General features: G+C 38.7%; 1 pseudogene; it reads right to left on the reverse strand.

Annotated features, from left to right (window-relative positions):
• Window positions 1–10,340: 10,340 nt before the first annotated feature.
• On the reverse strand, window positions 10,341–10,623 carry LOC103271530 (annotated as a pseudogene).
• Between the last annotated feature and the right edge of the window lie 363 nt (window positions 10,624–10,986).

Raw genomic sequence — 10,986 nt, forward strand, 5'->3', positions numbered from 1 at the left:
CCACCACTTCCTCGACTTGCTGAGCTCCGGCGATCCTTCCGCCTCAGCCTTCCGAGTAGCCAGAATTACAGGCATGCACTACCATGCCCAGCTGATTCTTTGTTTCTTAAAAAATTATTTTTTATTTTAAAGTTGTGGAGTACAGTTAACGTTTAGGTATACAAATATGTATTGTGCAGGTACCCTTGTTGATGAGGTGTGCCCCCCATCCCCACACAGATATTGACTACCGTTAATCCCACCTCCCTTCTCCTCCCTACCCCCCCATAGTTTTCCACCACTGTCTGTTCTTTTCTTATAGTATTACAATAGTTTTTCAAGGTCTACTTATGAGTGAGAACATGTGATACTCAGATCTTTGATTCTGTGAGAGATCACTCAGTATTATAAACTCCAATTCCATCTAGGTTGCTGCAAAATTCATGATTTTATTCTTTTTCATGGCTGTGTAATATTCCATTGTGTATATGTACCACATTTTTTAAAAATCCAGTCCTCTACTGATGGACAGCATGGTTGGTTCCATGATTTTGCTATTGTGAACAATGTTGCAATAAGCATACATGTGCAGGTATCTTTTTTATAGAGTGATTTGAGTTCTTCAGGGTATATTCCCAGTAGAGGGATTGCAGGGTCATAGGGAAGGTCAATTTAAAACCTCAAACCATAAGAACTTTAGAAAAACTGACATCCAATTCCTCAGCGAAACCCGAAATGCACAGGCCATAAGAGATAGGATAGACAAGTGGTACCTCATTAAACTGATAAGCTTCTGCAAAGCCAAAGAAACCATCAAGAGAGCAGGGAGACAGCCCACAGACTGGGAAAAAGTATTTGCCAACTCCATGTCTGACAAAGGCCTAACATCTAGGATCTACAAGGAACTCAAACGTGCCAAAAAGAAAAAAAACAAACAACCCCATTACAAAGTGGGCAAAAGATATGAACAGACACTTCTCAAAAGAAGACATACGAGCGATTGACAGACACATGAAGAAATGTTCAACCTCACTAATCATCAAGGAGATGCAAATTAAAACTACACTGAGATACCACCTAACTCCAGTCAGAATGGCCATTATCAATAACTCAAAAAATAACAGATGCTGGAGAGGATGTGGTGAAAAGGGAACATTTCTGCACTGTTGGTGGGAGTGTAAACTAGTGCAACCTCTGTGGAAATCAGTGTGGCGATTCCTAAAAGCTCTAAAATGAACATTTATTATTGACAGACTATCACAGTTAATTTTCTACAGCAGCTATTATATATCACATTATAGTTTTCTTATTTTTAATTGAACTGAGTATCAAGGATAAATGAAGAGTCTGAAGAACTGGAATTCAATATCATCTGTAATTATGACCATCTATGAAAATGTGGCTCACTAGAGAGAATGAAGAAATATCCCTCATGATCATTCGATCTAAAACTTTAAAGATAATTTGGTTTTCTTTTAGTTAAGTGGTTTAACCAATACACACACAAACACCCTCATTGTGTTACACTAGCAAATCAAATAAATGAACTAAAATGTATGGCTCAGTAAATATGCAGATAAATCATTTTGTTCTATATTATTGCAGTTTCTCATTCCCAGAATGAATCTTGGTTTATAGGAGGTGTAAACAATTACATATATAACTTTTGGAGTTATCTGCTCCCTCAGAATATATTATGAAAATAGTTCAATAACCCATGTGAACCACCAGATTAGGCACCACAGCTGTTATTGCACTTGAGATGGATTGAACCATGTGCAGGGTCTGTTCAGGGAATGGCATAGAAAGGAAATTTTTCAGGATGTCAGCTCAGTAGCCTTTTCAAAAGGTCACAGTGCAGCATTCATTTCATAAAACACTTCAGTCACACCAAGCCTTTAAAGTTGTTCTAGGGCTTACTTCCTTGTTCTTTTTTTCCTTCAAATATGGGAAATCGGCCCTCCATGATCAGCTGCCTTCAAGCTCATTGATTGTACCACAAGGCATGTCTTTCTAAAGTTTCAGTTTAGTGTTGAAGTCATTAATTCTAGTTAAAGTTTCTTCTCCATTTTTGGACAATCACCAGAATATGAAGACTTCAGGGGAATGCCTTATGTAGTGACAGGAACAGGGATGTGCATGGGTTTTCTCTTCGGATCCACAAATATCAGCATCTGCATTCTGGCCCATATGGTGACAATCCTCACTCCTAACTCAAAACCTTCCCTAAGACATGTATGCAAATACACACCAAATCCATATGCCTAGACATCTGAGATGAATAAGAACATGTCCCACCTGCCATGATGGCTCATTCCTGTAGTTACAGTGATTTAGGGGGCTGAGGTAGAAGAATTGTTTGAGACCGACAGTTTAAGACCAACCTGGAAAAAATAGAAGACTCTGTTTATACTTTTTAAAAAATAGTCAAATGTGGTACTGCATGCCTTTATATCCACCTACTCAGGACACTGAGGTAGGAGGATAACTAGAGACCAGGAGTTCAAAATTTCTGTGAGCTATGATCATACCATTGCATTCCATCTGAGAGACAGAGCAAAATCCTCAAAATAAAGAAAGAAAGAGGAAAAAGAAGTGGGGAGAGGGGAAGGGGGAAAGAATGAGAAGGAGAAAGGAAAGGAGAAAAGTAGAAAATAAAGGTAGAGAAGAAATACATATTTTTCCCTTTGAACTGCCTCCCTGTGTGGTAATGACCAGCCTGCAATGTTTTATCCTAAGAGCTCAATATAAAGATTTTCTGGACAGACGATTACAACACAGATCCAGGAAAGTGTTTCATATTTTCAGTCCCAGAGGAAAAATTCACTGCAAGAATTTTCCGTGAGTCTTGTGTTGGGTACATGAGGTGAGAGGCTGTCAGACCAGGCAAAAGGGTTTTGCATCATTTCCCTTTGGGGCAGGTGCCCTGGGTTAGCTCTAGGACCCTTCCACATCCTGAATAGTAACCATCATCATTATCCCAGACAGGAGCCCAAACGATTCCTGGAGGACAAGTGACCTGACCTGGAGGAAGGTAACAACTGTGGACTTGAAGGTTGGGAACCAGCAGGTGTTCCATGCTGGTGCTTCTCCTGGAAGCTGATGGGGCCATACCGCACGTCCACCCAACTTCACTGCTCACTCCAGTGCAGGAGGAGGTGACTGTGACTTCCAGGTGATGGGGATGCTGAGAGAACACAGAATGTGTGCAGAACCCTGGAATGACACATGGGACTCATTACTGCTGAAATAGAGCTTGCCACACACAGGAGGGCATGGCCCCCATGTGAGAATAAATGACTGACATTTGTCATTTACCAATCCCTGCTTCTGACATTGGATGGGCCTGTGCTGTCACCTCTGCTGACACTTAGCTTTGTACCCTGTCAAGGGAAAGCACATGCAACTCCTACTGCAGACTGAAGGGGAGGAAGGTTTGCCCTACCCCTTAGAATAGTCCTGGAAGGAAGCACCTGTTGAGACCATTTAAAGATTTCAGTGCAGGGGATTCTGACAGGCCAAAAAGAACACATTTGCTGAGTCCCATCAGTCAACAGAGGGTACAGCCCTGAGACCTAGTCTTTTGGAAAAATAATCCTTACTGAGCTGCTGTGTAGGTATCACATAGAAGTCCCCCAACAGTTTCAGCTGAGAACACACACTTCCCATGGCTAAAGACCTGAGAGCCAGCTGATCTCAGCAACTCACTGGTCACAATTTATAATTACAGAGGATAGCCTGATTTTTAGGTAGTGAGATTGTAGACTCTTGTGATATAATATGATTATTCCATGCAGTTTCTTTATTCAGTAGGGTATATCTGTTCATGAGAAATACAAAAATACACATAAATGATAATACACAGTGTTTGGCTATTCAGTGGGAATGGCATAATTGTTATATTCCTTCACTGATACACAAGTTATAAAATTTATACTTTTTTGTCTTATATCTCTTATACCTTTTAGACTTTAGGGTTTACATCTTCATGATGCTTTCCAAAGACCCTATAGATATGTGCTTTGGTCAATGTCTGTCAGGGTTAATTGAATTTCATTGTGCAGTTTGTTTGTAATTTTTGGTTAAATTTGGAAACTCTTGGGTCATTACTTCTCATTTTATTTTGTACCATTTTTCTACCCCTGTCCTTCAGGGACTTTCATTATGTGTATGTTGGTACATTTTCTGGTGCCATGTGAAAGTCTCCGTTTCTGCACTTAAAAAAATAATTCTTATCTATTTATGTTTCTTGAGCAGAATAATATTAATTTACTAATTTTTAGATCAATGATTTTTTACATCTTTATTAATAGTCTCTATTAGATGAGCCATTCTGTCCGTAGTTTCCTTTATTGTTCGCATGGTTTTCTGTCTTTCTTTGACCATTTGTAGAAGCCAATTTGAACTCAATATGTAGTAACCACAATGTCTGTATTTCCTTGAGAATAGTTCCTTTACATTTTTATTTGTTGTTTTAGTTTTTGTTTTGCTTTTTTCACTCATGTATGGCAATATTTTCCTGTGCCTTTACCTAATAATTTCATATTGAGAAATAGATATTTTAAAAATAAAGTGTGAAAAACCTGAACATCATAGCCTTTCCAGAGGCTTTATTTTGGCTGTTGCTGCTTCTTTGGGTGTAGCTGTTATAGTTGAAGATGGACTATTCTTTCATAAGTTCTGGGCTAATTCATTTAATTTTGTATTCTTTTAATTTTTGCTTCCAGAGTCTCTACTCAATTATATTAGCAGTTAGATAATTCGGACAGAAGTTTGCTTATGTACTTTGTAGAAATGCATCTCTCAATTCTTGCCAAAGCTAAAATATGTTAGAGAACACTTTCAACATGCCATAAATTGACAACTCTGTTTTGTCCTTCCTTGAACAAATCTATAATTTCAACCAGTGTAGAAATATTAGGATCTTCTGAGTTCTTACCTGGGCATACATACATACATACATCATACATACATACATACATCACCTTTTGATGTGTCTTCTTGTTCCCCTGGAATATTTCAGAGGTAATCAACACAACCTTTGAATCTCCCACATGCCAGTTTTATTTTAAGCTTCTTGGTCACCCTCTTGTTCACTCCAGCTTGTATCCCTGTCTCAGACATGTGCAACGTTAAAGGATCCCACTGATTGTTTTAACAAATGCATTGAGTATAGAGTTGTTTAAAGTAAGCAAGCTTGAAATCAACTAAATTAAGAAAAGTTTTAATAAGGAAGCTCTTAACCTTAGAAAATGCAGGAGACACTTTTATGGAAATTGGAACCAATTCCTGATCAAAACTCCAAGTGCCCGTGCCATAAGAGATAAGATAGATAAGTGGGACCTCACCAAACTGACAAGCTCCTGCAAAGCCAAAGAAACCATCAAGAGAGCAGGGAGACAGCCCACAGACTGGGAAAAAATATTTTGCCAACTCTATGTCTGACAAAGGCCTAACAACTAGGATCTACAGGGAACTCAAACATGCTGAAAAGAAAAAAAAAACAAATAGCCCCATTACAAAGTGGGCAAAATGAATAAACAGTTCTCAAAAGAAGACACATGGACATCCAACAGATACATGGAAAATTGTGCAGCCTCACTAGTTATCAAAGAAATTCAAAAGAACTGCACTGAGATACCACCTAACTCCAATCAGGATGGCCATCAACAATAACAAAAAATAACAGATGCTGGAGAGAATGTGACAAAAAGGAAACACTTTTACACTTTTGGTGGCAATGTAGACTAGTGCAGCCTCTGTGGAAAAGTGTGAGGATCCCTAAAAAGTTCTAATAATTGACCTTCCATATGACCCTGCAATCTCCCTACTGGGAATATACCTGGAAGAACACAAATCACTCTATAAAAAAGATACCTACACACATATATTTATCACAGCATTGTTCACAATAGCAAGAACATGGAACCAACCATTCTGCCCATAAAAAGAGGACTGGATTAAAAAAAATACACACACACACACACACACAATGGAATATTACACAGCCATAAAGAAGAACAAAATCATGAACGTCACAGCAACCTGGATGGACTTAGAGTCTATAATAGTGAGTGAACTTTCACAGCAACAAAGAACTGAGTATCACATGTTCTCACTCATAAGCGAACCTTGAACAACTATAGTAATGTTATAAGAAAAGGATTGACAGGTAGCAGGAAACTGTGGGGGGTTGGGGGATGGGGAGGTGGGATTGGCAGTAGTGGGAATGTGCCTTGGGAAGGGAGAGCACACCTCATCAAAAAGGGGACCTGCATACTGAATATTTGTATACCTAACCCTGAATTGTACCCCACAATTTTAAAACAAAAAATTTTAAAGTTAAAAAAGTGAAACTTTTCCATGAGCTTCCAGAGAGCAAAAAAAATGACATTTGTCTTTGAACTAGGCTTTGGGGGAAATTTTAAACCTACTATATGTCTATTTCAGTGAATGCTATTCTGCTAGTTTTCACACCTACAGTCATTTGAAGGTTGTTGACTTTCATGGTTATTATGGATCTGGAAATTTTTTAAATGGTGAGAGAAAACTTAAAATTTTAAATGGGGATGAGGTGAGTGGATTGCCTGAGCCCGCGGGTTCGAGATACGCCTGGGCAACTTGGCGAGACCTCATCTCTACAATAAATCAAAATGGGCCAGGCGTGGTAGTGCGTGCCTGTAGTTCCAGCTACTTGGAAGGCTGAGGCGTAAGGATCACTGGAGCCCAGCAGGTCGAGGCTGTGGTGGCCGGGAGCAGCCACTGCATTCCAGTCTGGGTGACAGAGTGAGAGTCCAACTCATAAAAAAAAAAAAACCTGTTCTCATTGTTTGTATGGTGGTTCCAGTTGTCTGATGGCCTCAATCCACTATGTCAGAAGTGTTTCTGAAACTTCCATTTTTAGGGGGGAAAAAAAACATTAAATAAAAATATAGACATTCTGAATCAGGACTGTCAGGGAGACCTTAAAGATTATTATGTTTCCTTCTTTGTAGATCATTGCATAAAAGATCATATCTGTACTGTTTGGAGACAATTTCTTCTCCTTATCTCATGCTTCTAAAACCCAGACACTAAACACCTGTGAAAACATTCAGAAACCACAACAATTTAAAACTTTTTCTCTCATCATCTTCAATTGTCATTATCTCTATCTCTAACTATGTGGAGTATGATTTCTAGCATGTTGATAGAATTCCAAAATATCTTCAGTCAAAAGTTGCCTTTTAAGGGTGATTATTATAATCATCCTAGATGAGGTAAAAGTGAGAAATATATCTGTGTTCCAGTGTCTAAATGTGGAAAAGGGAATTTCCTTGCATTCCTTATGTAGTGAAAATATAGTGAGCAACAAAGCATGACTGGATCTATTATATTTTCATCATTACAGCAGCTCTGGCACTCTGTAGAAGCCTGATCTAGCAATCTGGTCCAAACAAGGAACTCATGGCCAGAAGCCAAATGCATCTAGTTCACTCCTTTAAAAATTTTAATTAAAAAAAGCATGTCTGAATGTTCAGTACATCAAACACTCTTTCTGCGGTTTATGTAACAGCCTTTTTAGTAGAGTAAACAGTATTAGTTCCACTTTCTCATTCATCTGAGTCATTCTACTTTACCCATATGACACACCAATGCTGTGATTGGTGTCATAGACATAGACAGCTTTGTCCTCAGACTGGTCTTTGGAGGTGGTTAAATAATGGTCAGTTACAAAGCTGGAGCCTGATAATTTATCAAGTATCCCATCTCCCTTACTATGACCTTCATCACTCTTAACATACATCCCATAATAAAGAACCTTCCCTGGCTGCTGCTGATGTCATGAAATAGTCTAGGGACTGTGCCCACAAAATGGTATAGGTGCTTTGCAGAAGACCTTGGCTTGGGCTCCGAGGGAGGCAGAGAGTCAGCACAGGCTGGAAGAAGGACCCTGAAAACACATGGGCACCATTTGAACACAATGGAATCACATTCATTTTATTAGCACTCCCATTATCAGGCACTGAAAGACCTCTTTGTTTTAGATTGTTGTTTTTTTTTTACTTTATATATGGTTCCATCTCTTCCTGCAATCCCACTCAAGTATAAATAATATGCTTACAGTTCATCTTCCAAATAGTTTATTATATAACCCTGAAAATATTATAGTTTGTATTTGTGCTTTAATATAGGTAAATTTATTTTTTAAACTGTTTATATTTTTATTTCATTATTTCCAACTTGTTAGCATTCTATCTATCACGTGTGAATTACAAATTTTTCTTGTGTTGAACACTAAGCTTGATTCCAATACTTTGCAACCAATATAATCAGCTGGATGTGGTAGGGCACGCCTGTAATTCCAGCTACTCGGAAGGCTGAGACTGAAGGATCGCCAGAGCCCAGCAGGTCGAGGCTGCGGTGGCCGGGAGCAGCCACTGCACTCCAGTCTGGGCGACTGAGTGAGACTCCAACTCAAAAAAAAAAAAAGAAAGTCTCGTAAAGATTCACTTATGTCTATGTACGGGATGGACTTGCTGCAAGGCAGATGCGCAAATGAATAAAGTGTTTGTGAACTGAGGGTCTTTCTTCAAAATGGCTGAACTTTTTTATTTATTTGTGTGTGTGTGTGTGTGTGTGTGTGTGTGTGTGTGTGTGTGTGTGTGTTGGAGTCTCACTCTGTCACCCAGACTGGAGTGCAGTGGCCGCTGCCGGCCACCACAGCCTCGACCCATTGGGCTCCAGCGATCCTTCCGCCTCAGCCCTCCAAGTAGCCAGAATTACAGGCATGCGCTACCACGCCCGGCTGATTTTTTGATTTATTGTAGAGATGAGGTCTCGCTGCCCAGGCGGGTCTCAAACCCACGGGCTCAGGCAATCCACTCACCTCAGCCTCCCAAAGGCTCGGGATTACAGGCTGAGCCACCAAACCCAGCTTGAACTTTTTTATATACCAGGAGTGAGTGAGAGTTTGTGGTTCCCCACATTTTCCCTGACATTTTATTTCATTAAATTTTAACATTGCAGTACCAAATTTTTTTACTCCAAACTCCTAACTGCTTCATGTCTCATTCAGAAGTATGTCCAGTTTTCAAAGACCTTTGGATAACCTACATGTCTACCTCTTACACTTCCTTTTACACCTCCTTGACCTTGTCTCTAACACCCCAAACTCTCTGTGTCTGTCTTCTATATAAGGAGGTGAGTCTCACTCCTTTCTTGCTCCTTTCCTGAGACCTTTGCTGTTGGCTCTGCCTGGGCAACATATCAGATCAAACAGATATGCACAACTCCCTCCACAAATTCTTCTTGAACATTTCATTCCATTGTCTTTGTGCCTGATAAAATTGAATATATGTTGTCACATTTATTTACTCAAATTTTTTGATGTGTAAATGGCTTATTTTGTTACTTGGATCATTTTAACTGCATTTTTTCTGTCTCCTCCGATTACAAAATTTTCTTCTGAATTACAAGTAGTAAAACCGTGTCCTTGCAAATTCTTTCCACTGTTCCATATTATTCCATTATGTTACAAATTGTGCCTTTCTAGGTCCAAAATTATTCAGTGATTGCAACCAAATAATTTAATTTTGGTCTTAAAATTTGGCTTTGACAGCTTATTTGAGAAACAGTTTTTCACTTGAGGTAACTATAGTATTTTTCTCTTTTCAAACTAGAATCATTATGCTTATACTATCCTCATGTGATTTTAAGTGTTTGGATTGTTAATAATATGAATATGGCATCTCACTTAATTTTTATCATGTAATGAACCATATTTCCATGATCACATATAATTTATAAATGTAATCTATTCATAATTAAGAGAACTATATATAGTCAAGATCTCAATCATGTACTTGTTTAATTAATAAAGCTTTATAAAATATCTCAGTATCTGGTATCCCATCTATACAAAGAGGGATCCAAAGAAACTCAGAATTAATTTATAAAAAGTTATGTATTTATTCTTTTTTTCGCAACTAGTCAATACTTGTCCAGTGAATGAAGGAATGAGAATCACATTCAAGTCAGTAATACACATGTATTAAGGAACCATTGCATTATTTTGCTATAATAGTTTTATAACTTGACATTTGCGAAAAGGGGGAAAAAACCTTCAATTTTTCAGCTGTTTGGAAATGTCTAGGGTCAGGGAATGAGGATTCAATGATAGGATTTTCTCACCTAAACTAAGGACAGAGAATAGATGGCATGATTCAACTCCTTGGCTGGGAAGTACCTTCTAACAGACTGGAAACTTTCTTCTAAAGCTTCAGGGAAAGGAAAACAACAATAGCTGGATGAGATTTCCAGTGTCCACTGGGAAGGATGTTCATTTCACTTGGGATGTGGAAGTCCCAAATGAAAGCTGCCTAAGTAATAATTGACATCTCTTCCCTGTCTCTGCTCCCTGACACGGAGTTGATTATGCTTCTAAAATCTGGAACTCCTCAGGGTCATCCTCAAGATTTAAGTGCACCAGCTTCAGCTTGCCTAAGGGTGGCAACAAAGACAAGCTTCCCATATCACCTCCGGAGCCTGGTTTGTGGTGTGAGACACTGAGTATTCTGTAAGGACTGCTGCTGGACAAAGCAGGAGTATCCCATTTCTATATATTTCCAGTGGCTTTGGATGTCAGCTTTGAATATGATATACCTGTTTAAAATTCAATAGTCTTCAAACTACTCTACACTTGATGCAATACACCTATTGAGATGCTTTTTCCTCTGATAAAAGAGTTTTTACACTTGCCAATGTGTTTCTGCCATTTTTTTGTTTTACTCCTCCACATAAGCAAAACATTTGCTTTGAAGGACTTTTTTCAGCAAATCCTTTGCTTTTAAGAACTATTGTCATCTGGAAAAAAAAAGTCCCTCAGGGCAAGACCAGTTGAATAGAGAGGGATATGTGGGGCATTGCTGTATTCTTTTACTTTTGTTTTGAGCTTTTCTGTTTGTTTCCAAAAACTGTTGAACACTCAGTGAGATGTGGGTAGGTATACTCATAAGTCACTCATCA

Source organism: Carlito syrichta, unplaced genomic scaffold, assembly GCF_000164805.1.
Source record: "Carlito syrichta isolate Samal-C Ts95f unplaced genomic scaffold, Tarsius_syrichta-2.0.1 Scaffold311741, whole genome shotgun sequence".
NCBI lineage: Eukaryota > Metazoa > Chordata > Mammalia > Primates > Tarsiidae > Carlito > Carlito syrichta.